The 12,718-nt window shown below is 41.4% G+C and overlaps 1 protein-coding gene across 1 annotated transcript in view; it reads right to left on the reverse strand.

Moving 5' to 3' along the window:
- The window catches only part of NELL2 (neural EGFL like 2), a 150,170-nt gene that overhangs the window by 26,982 nt on the left and 110,470 nt on the right, over positions 1 to 12,718 (reverse strand). The gene's annotated exons all lie outside the window — the stretch shown is intronic.

A 12,718-nucleotide genomic window follows, 5' to 3' on the forward strand; every position in this document is an offset into this window, starting at 1 on the left:
AAATGTAACAGTGCTGATTTAGTAAATACCCCATGTGATGATGCCAAGGTGTGGTTTGGGGAATAGCAACACAGTGGGAAACAGGAACTACAGAACAGGCCAACATGTTTTGGGGAGAGGTGAGAGGAAGAGCATTGAGCTGTAGAGACGGATGCTGCAGCCCTTGTCCTTTCTCCCCCACCTGCTTTATTTGGTAGCACAGACAGATCATAGAAGTCACAAGGACATTCACTGATATTAGTTTAAGTCTTGCATTATTTGTTTCAAACAGATCTCACAATGTAGACTACAAGTGTTGCTTTTTGTAAAACTATAACAGTCTCCTGTACAGTTCTCCTGCACTCTAAGGACCTTTAATTTTTAGGGATCTTTGAAAGACTGGTTGGATATAGCACCAGTACCTGTAATTAACTTCATGTTATTATATGAGTTCAGGGAAAACATTCGGAGAACGGGAGGAGCAGGAAGCTATTTTGTACACTAGCACACTGAATTTCAGAATCTCACTTACAGCTTACCTATATCATATAAGCCATGTTTGCAACCCATCTGCTGGCTGCATATGTCTATTTTTTCTGTAGCCTCAATTAGCACTTGAAGCATTGTTAAAATACAGCATTCCTTGCAGGAAAGGCTTGTTCTCCAGGGGTTAGCTGAACACCTCTCTATTGCTGTTTCTGAGACTGCCAATGGTGTTCTTTTTCTGTTTTGAACGTCTTGTAATAGTAAATATGAAGATTTGGCTTTTACTGGCATATAGTTAACTTAATTTTGCTGGAATTATTAATTGTAATAATTCAAATGACTAATTTTTTGCTAGATTTTCATTGGTATTTTGGAAAATGCAGTAATATTTCTCTTCTCAGCAACAGTCCTTTCTGAATCTAAAGTTACTCTTGGACAGTAAACATCACACACTGTAGCTTCCTAAGCTTATTTATGACTAAAATGCTTCAAATCCATTAATGCTTTTCCTGAGGAAAAATCCTCATGCAGAGATTCTTGGAGAAGAGTTTCAGCAGAACCTCTCTGCTAGTTTCTTATTCTCTCTGAAAAGAATCTTCCAAATTCTTTTGGACTTTGGGAGGACGACTAAACTTTAGCCACTTCACAACCTTTATACAAATAAAAAGACAAGACAAAGGGGACAGAGATGTTGTATTGGGTTGGCATAGCAAGGTTTTCATAGCAGGGGGGCTACAGGAGAAGCTTCTATGAGAAGATGCCAGAAGCTTCCGCCATGTCCAACAGAACCAATGCCAGCTGGCTCCAAGATGGACCCACCACTGGCCAAGGGCAAGCCCATCAGTGACAGTGGTAGCACTGCTGGGATAGCTGGGATATTTAAGAAGGGGGGGAAAAACCTGTGCAACTGCAGCAGGCGAGAGGCTGTGTGAGCGGAGCGTCCCTGCAGCCCCCCAGGCCGGTGCAGACGGAGGGGCAGGGGGGGCTCCAGGCCCGGAGCAGAGGTTCCCCGGCAGCCCCTGGGGAAGCCCCTGGTGAGGCAGGCTGTGCCCCTCAGCCCATGGAGGGTAACGGTGGGGCAGATCCCCACCTGCAGCCCCTGGGGACCCCACGCCGCAGCAGGGGGTGCCCGAAGGGGGCTGTGACCCCGTGGGCAGCCCGTGCTGGGGCAGGGTCCTGGCAGGGCCTGTGTCCCCGTGGGGAGAGGAGCCCGGGCTGGGGCAGGTTTGCTGGCCGGGCTGGTGACCCCGCGGGGGACCCGGGCTGGAGCCGTCTGTGCCTGAAGGGCTGCGCCCCGTGGGGGGGACCCCGGGCTGGAGCCGGGCAGAGTGTGAGGAGCCTCCCCCTGAGGGGGAAGGGGCGGCAGGGACAGGTGTGAGGGACGGGGCGCAGCCCCCAGGCCCCGTCCCTGCTGCACAGGGGGGAGGGACAGAAATCGGAAGTGAAGTTAAGCTGAGGAAGAAGAGAGGGGGGGAAGGAAGCTGTTCTAAGATTTAGTTATTACTTCTCGTTATCTGAGGATCAGATCACTTACTCTGACTTGAATGGTGATAAATTAAACTAATTTCCCCAAGTCAAGTCTGTTTTGCCCATGACAGTAATTGCTGAGTGATCTCCCTGTCCTTATCTCAACCCATAAGATTTTAATTGTATTTTCTCTCCCCTGCCCAGCTGAGAAGGGGAGAGACAAAGCGGCTTTGCTGGGCACCTGGTGTCCAGCCAGGGTCAACCCACCACAGATGTGATGGCAGCCTAGACAACCTGCATTTGTAACCTAATTCCTACCACAGTATTGCTGAGACTCTTTGTAAAGTTTGTAGTTTACCAGCTTCCCAACTGATTAAGATCCCTATCAAATCTAGGTTTCTCCTGCAGAATGTAATCATTCATGAGCTTTCATCTCACATCTGGATGAACTCTCCCCTTCCTTCAATCTTCAAGTCTTCACTTGAGCATATTTGTTTTAGATGGAGCGAGGGACATGCCCTTTGCCACCTGCAGTACCTGGGAGCAAATCTGCCACTGCATTATGCATGCCACACGCTGCTTCCCCCCCTGCCTCCACAGGACTTCAGCATTGAAGGAGATGCCACTTAAAATAGAGCTACAGTCAGGAGAGAGTTAAGACCTTTGCCTCTACTTAGCCTCTGCCACTGTTCGCTCTTGTCTGTCTGCCTATGTTCATAAGGGCAACTGAAGCCCAATTAAAAAAGTGGAGATTGCAGTATTTGCCTCTTCAGTGCTCAGTGTTTCTCAAGATGTAACATATCAAATGCTTTGCAGTGACTTTAGACTTAGACAAAGTCAACATATTTTTCACGAACTCATTTAAATAGCTTAGAAGTATGCATCACACTTGAGATCCTTCGGGGGGTAAAGCATCTTTTGAAATAAACCCTATCTTGACTTTTTTCAAACTATGGTACGCCTATTACTTCTAAAGGTACAAGCATTAATAGCAACTTGTTTTATTTTTATGCATGTTGGACTGGGCAGCTATTCACTTAGAATACTAATTTGTTGTGGGGGAGGCAGACGATTTATGAATAAAACTATGAACACATTGCATGTTATAGTTCTGTATGCTAGACTCGTAACTTAACAGGATTCCTACTCACCAAAGCCTTGACTTCATAAATATATTAAAAAGCGAGCATTATAACAGACTTCATGGTCCTTATTTTCCTTAGGGTTGGTCAAAGATACCAAAATAGTCTTGACCATCAATGGAAAAGAGTCATTTTTGCATCGGCACAAAGGGTGTATTTAGAGTGACTCATTACAATTTACTATTGTTCATTAATAGACATAAACAAGAGGAACTGAATCATATGCAAAGGCAGATCATTAAAAGCACATAGATGTGCATGCCAGGAGAACTGTATAAATTTTTATCATTTGAATACAAGGCCCAGTTTTGGTAAAATGAAAGCATGAGAAGAAGATCAGTTAGGAAAACAGTTGGGTTTTATCAGGTTTGTCTAGAAACCAAAACAGATGCAGAGTATGGAAAAAAAAATTTAAAAAATCACTAATTTTGAACTGCTGGAAGATGATTTAAAAAGATAATACTCTATGTTTTGGCTGACTACAGAGGACCATAACAAAGGAAAATAAACCATTTCATAAGCAGAACTCTACAGAACTTTCAGTACCAGCTATTCAGTGATACCCATACATATTCAAGTTATGAGGTACACAAAAAAATCCCCCCTTGCCCCAGTCAGTCTTGGGGAGCTGAAAATGCATAAATGTCAAGGCCATAATTTGCTTCTTTTTTTTCTTCCTCTGTTTCACTATCATACAAACAAAACTTCTGACCAGAACAGAAGCTGTGGAAATGATAGCTCTGCACCTCATGATTTCATGTAAAGTATATCAATAGGAGTGCAGGAAGAAAAATACAGGAACCAAAAGTTACTTTGGATTTTCTGCCCTAAAGCAGCCAAACAAGATTTTTCAGACTTCCTAGGAATTTCAGATTTGACAGTACACATTAGGCCTGTCTACTTGGAACAGGCACCCTCTATTACTGAGGATATTTCTCCCTACTAATCACCAGTCAGAAGTAGATACAATATATTGATCCCTAAGCAGTACATCAGAAAACTGTATTTAACTAAACAAAACAATTCAGAAGCATGTAAGCAGTGCAGAGGTTCATGTTCCTAGAATTACTGTTCTCAAAAACTATTTATTTGAAATCAAGGCAAGCCAAAATTTAAAAAAAATAAATAAAGTACTTTCCAAGTACTGAAAGGACTTGGGAACACCACCAAGGCACTGGTTTAGATGTTTCACTGTGGCACAGTTCAGTATTTGAATCATTGCTCTTAGGCACTATTTCCGTACAGTATCTCAGAAGGTAAAGTTTAATAGCTTTCACCCTGGGCAACAGGAAAATTACATTAAGATGGTCATACAAATTACTGTGTCAATTTTAGCCTTGTGCTTCCCAGTGCTTGTTCAAATCTCAAAAGCCACCTTGTATTTTGAAAAGATTACAAAATTTCTCAACCACAAGAGCTGAAATGTTGTCGATCGGATGACTCGATATACTGGTATGGCTTTGTAATGATTCATATAGTCATATCCTGCTAACTTCTCCTCAAGTCACTAAAAAAATTTTATGTGAAGGTGTTTGTTTCACATTGCATAATTGTTGTCCAGTGATATCACTGCATAACACAATTTATGTATTTAAAAATTCGTTATTAGGTTTCTGTATCATTTTACCAAAACATTATCATAGTGACATATTATCTTTTTAAGTAGAATGAACTGTTATGTTTGAAGAAGACAAAGAAGGTGATGCTGTAGGATGCTTCCTGAAAGTTTGCCCGTGATTCTACTATTTGCTTTTTCTACAAGAAGACAGCATTTAAAATGGATAATACAGAGTAAGATGTGGTATTGCTAAACACACTAGTTATATGCATTACCTCAATAAACCAAGCCTAGCTCAAACAACACTGTCCTTGCCTCAGAAATCAGTAGCTGACATGCAAAACGGCCATCTCTGAGAAGGCCAAGGCTGTAACGCAGACCGCTCATTACCCAGCCTGTGCAAGCCGCATAGTAACTTTATATAGCAGAGATGCAAGTTATAAAGCAGGATGTTGCAGCATCCTCAGCAAAACTGTTACATTATTTTTAGAAGCTGGGTCCTGTCTTTTTCTGCTGAGATGGGAACCACAGAAAGATATTAATTAAATGCAGGTGCGTGAAGTGGTTTTGTTTCAGAGATTCAGCTCCTGAGTATAAAAAGTACAGTTAGCTATTTACTGTTTTAAGTTTAAATGGGGTACTGAGAACTCTGTCTCCATCTACATCAGAACTATGCCTGGAAAGGCCAAACTTACCAACCCAACATGTCACATACCCAAATTTCCATAGGGCAGGGAGCCGGGACACTTGCCAAGGAAATGGAAAGCACTTGGAAGGACTCAAGAAGGAGAAATGGCAGTGGTTCCCCAAGCCTAGGGCAGCTAAGTTCAGTGACTAGCTGGGCATGTTAGATCCAGCATTTCTCCTTGCTTGTATTCTCCCACAGCTGAGGCTCTGAGTTATATGGGGACCTCACACCACAGCCTCAGCACTGCTGCACAGCTATAGCAGCATGCAGTCCAGCATGCAAGCTGGATTTCAACTGCTTGCCAGCCACCACAATTTAGCTTCTTTGGGTTTTGTCCTGGGTGATATTTTTTTTTTCTTTTGCTTGTACCTACAAACTTTGAAAGTTACCGACATTGAAATGCCAGGCTTGAGTGGCTCCAAAAGGTCTGACTTTCATAATATGATGAATTCTTGCTGTACGCTGGGATCTATTAAAATATTTTACACTGCAAATCATGCTCGAGTACTGTTTGTTTGTAAAAATTTTATCCAGGCTCCATAGGTTAATTCAACATTTTCTTATTGCTGTGAATTGAAGCCAGCCCTTTAACATAATTAAAACATTTCCTGCCAAAAGTATCCTGTAACTTAAGTCTCAAACCCAGAAGCCTCCCCAAAAACAGGAGACTGATTCTCAGGACACCAGGATCCAAGCAAGCCGGATGGGCTATGAAAACTAATCAGCTATGGGAGGCATCCCTTCCTCCTACAGCTATTGATCTGGACAGTTGGTGCCTGTGCTGCCTTCCATGTTTGTTCCACTTCCCTTTTGCTCCCTTCTTTTGTTTCCTCCTTTGTTAAAAAGCCCAGCAATGCCTTAAGAATTTCAGAGGATTAAATGATGAACCCTTATGTGCTTTCTGCTCAAGAAGTTTGTATGTTATTCTCATTTATTCCGGCACACAACTGGCTTCCCTGGTTAGACTATGAACTGTTGAATGGTACTCCTCTTACTCCAGGTTTGTGCAGGACCTTGCATACTTGTACCACAAATTTGAGCCTTTTGGTATTATTGTTGCAAATCCCAATCCAACTATTCGTAATTTAAATCTTCATTGTAAAAATAAAACTGAGAAAATGGCAGATTTTTGAGTTGTTGGGAAAGTTTTGACTGTGATTCTTTCATAGCTTACAGAGATTTTGCATTAGACTGCAGCCAAGAATTTTTAAGAATTCTGCCGAAAGAAATTCCAGTTCTAACAGAATTGGTTCAATGCTCTGTGGGCTTCAAATGCCATTTGTGTCACAGCTTTAGCTTCAGAGCCTACCTGGCCACAAGCTGATTGTGGTTGTTTCAGCTGAACACAAGGGATCAAGAGCTTAAATGGAAGTAGTTCTCTCCTGATGCTAAAAGGACTGAAATATCTCATTTTTACAAAATCAGCAATGTTAACAAGCTTTCTGGTTACTTTGACAAAGCTTTCTATTCCAATATCAGTAAGTTTATTTTCATAATAACTTCGGTATCAGAATTAAAATATTTTCACAAGCTTCCTTTGGAACAGCAGTAATAATAGTCTTCAATAATCTGAAGAGTGCTATTATTATGGTCCAGGTACATGAACAAATTAATTTGGATTTGCTGAAAAAAGCAACAGACATACATGTTAATGATTTAGTTTATATAGAAGAGTGGCACAAACTCTAAGAGATCTGGTCCATAACAATTATTTACCCAAATCACTTGTCTAGATTGTATTTCAGTATTTTGAACCACCAACGTTAAGTAAAAATTTATAAAAATCTGCCTTACTGACATCAAGATTTTTTTCCTACTACATGAAATACTCGCAACATGTACATTATTTTTGTTTGAGCTTTCCATATATGGAAAAAAAAGATAAAAAATACAGAGAAAAGCCAAATAATATATTTTCCTTGGATTTGACTATTTCTGAGAAAGCTCAAATAAGAGATGGTGATCTCACATACCTGATGCTCACCATCTTTTTCATAAATCCAGTTACACATTTAATTAAGCCAACTGTTAGTAATAATGTATAGCTGAATGCATGTAGAATCTGTAAGTTAAACTTTTTCTCAACAGTTCCTTTGAAAGGTAACAGCTTTGTGTGCCAGTTTATTTTCAGCAGTTTGCCGTGGATTGTTTAGTAACAGGTGGACATGACTCCTGTGAAATCCAAGGAAAGTTCATTATCAGGAAATGCAAGTTACAGCCAATCATCCATCAAAAAAGCCATACATTTCCAGCCAACCTGTTAAAAAAACTACATCAAAACACTACCAGTAGCAAAACTCTGTTATTTGATCTTATGCATAATTAAAAGTGGTCCAGGGGAATACTCAAAGCACAAAACAAGTGTGGGAACTCAAAAAAAGCAGCTGACAAGCAGCAAAAATGCATTAATCTTGTACACATGCACTAGCAGATATGCATATATAGGAGAACAAACCTACTCTTAGAGCTCTTTCATCAGATTAAAGGGGAGTTACAGTAACATCAAGCAGATCTAACAAAGTCAACCTGTGCTGGGTTCTAAACTAAAATACTTTTCTAACACAGTTTAAGACAGCATTTAAAAATGCCCATTGAAGAATTCATAATTTTCCAATCAAAGACAGTATTAAATCAGTTATTTTGACAAAGTTTAACAGGCACAAATATTTTTAGATTTCCTTGGTAGTCTCAGCTTTCTACACTGCGGAAAGCTGCTCTACTATGTTAACTACTACTGTGCCTTGTAAGACCTGAAAATCTTTTAACACAGGGGTCCTCAAACTACAGCGCATGGGCCAGATATGGCCCCCCAGGGTCCTCAAACCGGCCCCCAGTATTTACAGAATCCCCCGCCGGGGGTTGGGGGAGAACCAAGCAGCCGCAGGTGACTGCCTGCCACTGCATCCGCGCGCCGGCCCCCTGGTTAAAAAGTTTGAGGACCCCTGTTTTAACACATAAACCTCACCTCCCTAAGCCAATGAATGCATCCCCAACATTAATGATGTCTCAACCCACATCCTTTAGCAAGAGAAACAGGAATTGTCCCACGTGTAATTTTTATGTTCTATTATCAATAAAAAATAAAAAAAAAAGGTGCTGCAGGTTGATATATCTGCCCGTTTCTTACATCTGCTTCCTCATTCCACTGATCCATTTCCATAGGACATAGGCCATGATTAATCTAAAAGGCTTCCAACAGATCATGCTAAGGTATTGCCATAGCTTTGTTAACTGCAGGGCACTCCACAGTGAATGTTTCTTCTCATGGAAACACCTGACTAGCAATAGTAGTTGATTCTCCTTCTCACATTTCTGAGCGCGCCACAGCTCCTACCCCAGAAGCACCCATTTGGAAGAAAAAAAAAAAAAAAAAAAAAAGAAACCCATTATCTTGTTTAATTACACACGGCTTCACTTCTCTTTGCAAAAGCTTCACTGAGTTTAGGAATCTCATATATAGCCTTTCCATGGCAGCTGACAGGTGAAAACAGTTACAGTTGTGCCAATAAACACAAGCAAGTTTCTGGTGCTAATCCACCAAACTGGGAAAGCCACTTTGAGTAGTGAGTGAATAGGTTTGCCCTGAAACCACGTTTCAACCTCAGGATAATTTTACCAGAAGACTTCTGACCTCTCGCATCGGAAGCAGGCTATCTGCTTCCGACTCATCGGTGCCCACTGCCTCCACTCCTCTCTGCTCCATTGGAAGGCTTGGAGAAGCTGTTAGTCCCATCACACGGAACAGTACATCTCCCCAGCCAATGCTGGCACAAAGGAAACAGGCCAGATCTTTGCCACACAGTAGACAGCCTCATCAAAAATTTAGGGGGATGCTCTGGACACCAATAATCCCAGCTATTTCAGCTCTGATTTATTCTTGTTCTTGGTCAATGACCTGTTCTACAACATGAGCTTGGCTCTATAGGCAGGACCTAAGCATGGAAAGCATCATTTCTCTCAGGCTTTGGGAGGAATACAGACACTGATCAAGTGTGCAAGGATGGGTTTTGGAAAGGATAAGGAAAATGGTGAGGTACTCAACGCCTTCCTCACCCTGGTCTTTACTGGTAACATTTGCCTTCAGGAGTCCCAGCTTGTCAAGACCAGTGGGAAAGACTGTAAGAAGAAAAATCTACCCTTGGTGGAGTGAGGATCAATATCTAAATAACCTGGAAAAAACACAGGTTGATCAAAACTGATGGGATACACCCAAGAGTGCTGAGGGAGCTGGCTGGCACCATTGCAAGGCCAACCCCAGTTACCTCAGTTCTCTTCGAAAGGTCATGGTGACTGAGAAGCTCCTGAAAACTGGAAGAAGCATATGAGTTTGAGAACCGTAGGGATCCAGGGAACTACAGATCAGCCTCACATCCATCCCTGGGAAGCTGATGGTATCCTCCTGGACATTTCCAAACATATTAAGGACATGAAGGTGCTTTGGAATAGTAAGCATTGATTTATGAAGAGGAAATCATACCTCTGAATGATAACAGACTGTTCTTTATTTTGAAAGATGAAATTCTTTATCACAAGTTCTTTTAAAAAGAGTAAAATTATCTTGTCAGAGGTATATTTGTTATTTTTAAGCTTAAGCACCCATCACTAGAAATTAATCTGACCAGTTTCTCCATAACATTTTTGATGTCATACGCTGACCTTTTGGGGTCTCCATTAAGAGTACCTGTTGTGGTTTTCTAACAGTGGCTACTATATTATTATAAATAATTTTTTTTTAGAGCCTTTTGAAATCAGATGACTAGGTTGGTGAATGGGAGGAGAGCAGTGGATGTTGTTTACTTTGACTTCAATAAAGCTTTTTATGCTGTTCTAACATCCTCAAACAAGCTAAGAAAGTGCAGGCTAAATAAATGGACAGTGAGGTGGTTTGAAAACTGGGCTCAGAGGGCTGTGAGCTGGAGGCTTGTCACTTAGCAGTGTACACCTGGGTAAACACTGGGTACTGGGCCAGTACTGTTTAACATTTGGACAATAAGGTAGCGTGCACCCTCAGCATGTTCACAGATGATACAAAATTTGGAGTAGGGGTTGCCACACCAGGTAGTTGTGCTGCCATTTAGAGGGACCTCAGCAGGCTAGAGAAATGGGCCAACAGGAGTGTCATCACATTCAGAGGGAAATGCCAAGTCCTACAGTTATTAAGGAACAATCCCAGGCACCAGTACGGGTTGGGGACTGGCCAGTGGGAAAGCAGCTTTGTAGAAAAAAGATATGGAGGTCCTGGTGGACACCAAGTTGAACATGAGCCAGCCATGTGTCCTTGCAGCAAAAGAAGGCCAACAGCCTTGTGGGCTGCATTAGGAAAAGCACTGCCAGTCGGTCAAGGGAGGTGATCTTTCACCTTTATTTCATGCTGTTGAGATCACATATGGGGTGTTGGATCCAGGCTGGGCCCCCCATTACAAGAGAGACATGGAGCAAATCCAGCACAGTGCTGTAAAGATGATTAAGAGACCAGAGCATCTGTCTTACAAGGAGAGGCTTAACAGAGCTGAGATGTTCAGCCTGGAAATTAAAAGGCTGATTGGGATCTTATCAATGTGTATAAACACCTGACAGTGTCGGGGGAAGCTGGACACCTCTCAGTCATGTTCAGGAAAGGCACCAGGGGGATAGGAAATGGCATTTGAACATCACAAAAATAATAATTATTTTTTTTACTCTGTGGGTGATTGAACACTGGAATTGGTTGCCCAGAGCTTTATAGAGTTCTCCAATCCTGAAAATACTCCAAATCCAACTGGGTGCAGTCCTGAGAAACCAGCTCTATTTGAGCCTTCTCTGAGCAGAGGGATTAGACAAGATGATCTCCAGAGGTCCCTTCCAACATCATCCTTTCTGTGATTCTGAGAAATTATTTAAATGGTGCTATTACAGAGCTATTACCTTTTACAGAAGGAAACAGTAAGAACTGGTGTGCATTTTCCAGGTTATTGCTGGAATATGGGTTCAATCTTCTGTTAATTAATTCACAGGTTCAGCAGCTGCTGACAATTACTATATAACTATACATTTTATTTCAAGTTAAAAATGCCAGGATTCTTCAATAAGCAGTTTTAAAATATATATAGCATAAACAGAAATAACTAACATGTAATTCAAAAATAGATTTGGCATCTTTACATCAATCCTCCTCCTTCCTTGTATGTGACTGCATCTAAAGATGTCTGCCTAGAAAAGATTAAATTACCTTTGTAGATAAAGTGACTGTTCAAAAAGAGAAGCTTCCAGCATAAATTATTTGTAGTATGAATGTCTTAAATCACTTCAAGCCTAACAAAAAGTACCTTCAGGAAACTGCTGCTTTCACTGGGAGTCAGTATGTATTGTCTGAGGCTCAGGTTTTCTTTTATAGCTGTATACAGCACCATCTTTCTGACAATGCAGCCTCAGAACAAACTAGCTTTTGCTCTTTATCGACAGGATAGCTCTTCCATTTGCCCCTCTGACAGTATTTCAGACTGTATGTTTCAAAGCCACGTGCAAGTATATTACAATCGTACTCTTGCACATTAATATCCAAATGAGGTCATCAGACTTGCAGCCCTGCGGCTGATCTCTAGTGTTACTTCAACAGTAAGAAAAAAAAATATTTCCAGTGGAGGTCCACCAGGACAGAGGGGCTTCTCCTTGCAAGGCTGACCTATGAAACTGGTTTGGGGCTGACAAACTGGCTCCAAATCATAACAGTATCACCAGCTATGTGATATTAGGTCACTACCATACTAGCCTCATGTTAAATATTGAGATCAGACATTCACAAAGGCTTCATACCTGGTCCAAGTCTTTGCCTGCCCTCCAATATGTTTCCTGAAGGGCAGGAAGGATGGGCAACTAGGCCAGCAGTCCAGCTGCTTTCAAAGCACATTTGGGGCTGAACACAGTTAAGTTAGTTTAACATGCTTGAACTTTCTCAGTTGGGAACAGAGTGTCCCTGGGATCCCCTCTAAAGAAGGGAGCAGAGACAGGACTTCCAGGGGCAATTCAGAAAAGCCAGTAAGATCTCTCTTTGATTAGTATTGACTATACAAGTAGAATAAAGCAAATATGCTTCTCATCTACACACTTCAGACCAGAGTATAAAGCTGGAAAAGATGAATGTGGGCCTTAAAACTATACATGCGATATTTAGTTGATAACAGCAGAATGCTGCAAGGAGCATATAAGACAAATATTTCTAAAACAAAGTAACTGTTTTAATACTTGAGCATTATCTTAGCATACAATCTGTTCTAACCTTGCTACCCTGTACCATGTTATTTGCAGCCTGTGAAACAGTGAGGAACACTTGAAAATTTGCTCTCAACATTTTTCTAGAAACAGATGAACAATCAGGATAGTGCTTTTCACACAGCTTCCCTCTAGTGTACTGTGGTAATA

This window comes from Falco naumanni, chromosome 5, assembly GCF_017639655.2.
Source record: "Falco naumanni isolate bFalNau1 chromosome 5, bFalNau1.pat, whole genome shotgun sequence".
Classification (NCBI taxonomy): domain Eukaryota; kingdom Metazoa; phylum Chordata; class Aves; order Falconiformes; family Falconidae; genus Falco; species Falco naumanni.